The 3193-nt window shown below is 40.6% G+C and overlaps 1 pseudogene across 1 annotated transcript; it reads right to left on the bottom strand.

Annotated features, from left to right (window-relative positions):
- Positions 1–207: 207 nt before the first annotated feature.
- LOC309545277 (large ribosomal subunit protein eL39-like) lies at positions 208–465 on the bottom strand (annotated as a pseudogene). The gene has a single exon. The product of its transcript is annotated as a large ribosomal subunit protein eL39-like (transcript).
- Positions 466–3193: the final 2728 nt, after the last annotated feature.

Genomic DNA, 3193 nt, shown 5'->3' with positions numbered 1-3193 from the left:
ATTGGCATTCATGGTTCCCTCAATGAACTGTAGCTCCCCAGTGCCGGCAGCACTTATGCAGTCTCAGACAATGACACTCCCACCACCATGCTTGACTGTAGGCAAGACACACTTGTCTTTGCACTCCTTACCCGGTTGCCGCCACACACGCTTGACACCATCTGAACCAAATACGTTTTTCTTTTTTTACAAGTGTAGTGTTATGTTTATTTGAACTGGAAACAGCAGATACTGCTACAAAATAACTGTATAAGGTGTTGATCGGGTCTTGGCAAGTAACCCACAGGATGCCCAGCTTCCATGGACACCGCTTTTTACAGGCCAAGCTTGGTCCTTCTCCAGTGTCTTTTCTTGGAATTATACCTGATCTTATTGTCAGTTTTCATTCTGATCCACTGTGGGATTGGTCTATTCTGTTTCTTGGCGAGAAACCTCTTAATTCTAAAAGGTCTTGTGGGACGACATACTGAGCCGGGTAAACCCTGTCACCACAATTGCGGATTAGAAAGAGCTGAACCCAATACGTTTATCTTGGTCTCATCAGATCACAGAACATGGTTCCAGTAATCCATGTCCTTAGTCTGCTTATCTTCAGCAAACTGTTTGCGGGTTTTCTTGTGCATTATCTTTTGAAGAGGCTTACTTCTGGGACGACAGCCATGCAGACCAATTTGATGCAGTGTGCGGCGTATGGTCTGACCACTGATAGACTGCCCCCTCACCCTTCAACTATTGCAGCAATGATGGCAGCACTCATACGTCTATTTCCCAAAGACAACCTATGGATATGAGGCTGAGCACGTGCACTCAACTTCTTTGGTCGACCATGACGAGGCCTGTTCTGAGTGGAACCTGTCCTGTTAAACCGCTATATGGTCTTGGCCACTGTGCTGCAGCTCAGTTTCAGGGTCTTGGCAATCTTCTTATAGCCTAGGCCATCCTTATGTAGAGCAACCATTCTTTTTTCAGATCCTCAGAGAGTTCTTTTCCATGAGGTGCCATGTTGAACTTACAGTGACAAGTATGAGAGAGTGAGAGCGATAACACAAAATTTAACACACTTGCTCCCCATTCACACCTGAGACTTTGTAACACTAACGAGTCACATGACACTGGGGAGGCTAATTTGGCCCCATTTTGACACTTTGGGCCCAATTTGGACATTTGCACTTAGGGGTGTACTCACTTTTGTTGCCAGGGGTTTAGACATTAATGGCTGTATGTTGAGTTATTTTCAGGGGACAGCAAATTTACAATGTTATACAAGCTGTACACTCACTACTTTACATTGTAGCAAAGTGTCATTTCTTCAGTGTTGTCACATGAAAAGTTATAATAAAATATTTACAAAAATGTGAGGGGTGTACTCACTTTTGTAAGATACTGTAGTTTCCTTTTATGTGTTGAAGAATTGTAACCAGCGCAAAAGTCAAATGTATTATTCATTTTATAATATCCTTCTATAAGTATTTATTTAAGCTCTTGTTCTTTTCAGTAAGATGGATATAGAAAAAAGCTGGCAACGCCTCACTTGGTCTGATCGCAAACATGTGCTGCTGTGTTCACAAAGTGTAAGGTGACTTTTGATTTTGTTTTACATATAGGAGAAATGTGAGATTATAGCTTTCTGCTTAGTCCGTGTTTGGCTGATGACATGTACTGTAGTATGTATATATGAAGGCATGTGAAACACAAAAACAGCATAGAATGTAACCACACTGAGGTCATGTTTTTTTGGGTGATCTTGCACCAGTCATGTCACACCCAACATCTGGATGATGTCGTACACTTTGCATAGTTTTTGGATATCATCATTATCTCTCATTTTTGTAAGCACCAAAATATGTCGGGTAATTGGATTGTGGTGAACAATAGTTTGAGGCTGAGAAAAGAAAAATAATACAAAATAAAATTAATCCATCTTGACAGTTTCTAAGGTCCTCATTGGTTTGTAATTTAGGAATACATGGAAGGAGAGGAGATGTTGTATAGCCAGTGTTTACATTTTTTCTTGTTTGAACAATATGAATTTGTGTGCAGTATAAGTATATCCAAAGACAAAAGATTTTATTGTTTTGGATAAGTATGGAATGAATGGCAGCTCTGTCAGGTTTTTATTGTTTTCTGAGTTTCCACTGGGGAGATTTTCGCTCTTTTTTTGTCCCAGTGTCCATTTTTATCAGGACTGTAAGTGAAATCTTAACACTTGGTCTGGTGACAACTGACATTTAGGGGCTTTCCCTCACTTTGGGGCAATATCCTCTGGCTTCCTACTGTGGTGTCTACAGGACAGAAAATCTACCCAGTGGGATTATGTCCAAAATAAAAAAAAAATAATCTGGCTTTAGATGTACTTAAAGACTAAAGATGAACTTGAGTTTAGTCGGAAACCAGAAGAAAGTTGTCAGTGCCGACCAAATCAACTGGATCAACTAGACCAATCAGTGGACCTAATAAAACCACATGGTCAGATTAGGTCAATGACATTGACCTAATCTGGCTTGTGGTCATATTAAGTCTATGATGTCAGGAGCTTCCCTGTCTCTTTATGAATGCACAGCCGTGGGGTTGGGAATGCTCCAGTCACAGCTGATTTAGCCAGTCTTAATCCCTTCCTGGTGGATTCGGCCAAACATTGGTTCAGACCAAACCCAAATTCATTCCTTTTGACAAAATAGCATTTTATTTGTGGGTGCCTTGCATCACACACTGTATAGTAAAGCCAACACTCAATCAGGGACTGCAGTAATTAAATGTTATTGTTAAAAGGGTAAAAGACAAAGCTTACACGGGCTAACTGGGCTTTGAGTGGGGTGAGTTTTTTTTCTATTATTGGACTGCCCTGAATCACGTAAGTAAGATATATAAAATAGCGTTGCCAGCTAGAGATCACGGGAATACCATTTTTGTTATAGTGGGATAGAGTATTAAGATCTCTACAAAACTGCAGTAGAAAGTTTAGGACATCAAAGTATGTAAGGGACCCTGTGGCCTCAGAGGTTTTCCACATTTTTTATGTCTCATCAGAGACTTTACATCTTCCAAAGGAGTTTGTTCCACAGTAACAGTTCTTTGCTGAGGGAATGGAGCAGTGCAAGCACACTGATTTGTCAAATATGTTCCAGCATTGCCTATAAACATTACCCTCCCAGATTTATAGGAAGGTCTGCTCCTACTACAAGGTTAGAATTGT

This window comes from Pelophylax lessonae, assembly GCF_965119305.1.
Source record: "Pelophylax lessonae genome assembly, chromosome: 2".
In the NCBI taxonomy this organism is placed as follows: domain Eukaryota; kingdom Metazoa; phylum Chordata; class Amphibia; order Anura; family Ranidae; genus Pelophylax; species Pelophylax lessonae.
Note: the sequence above shows the minus strand (reverse complement) of the source record. Positions and strands in the feature narration are given on the sequence as shown.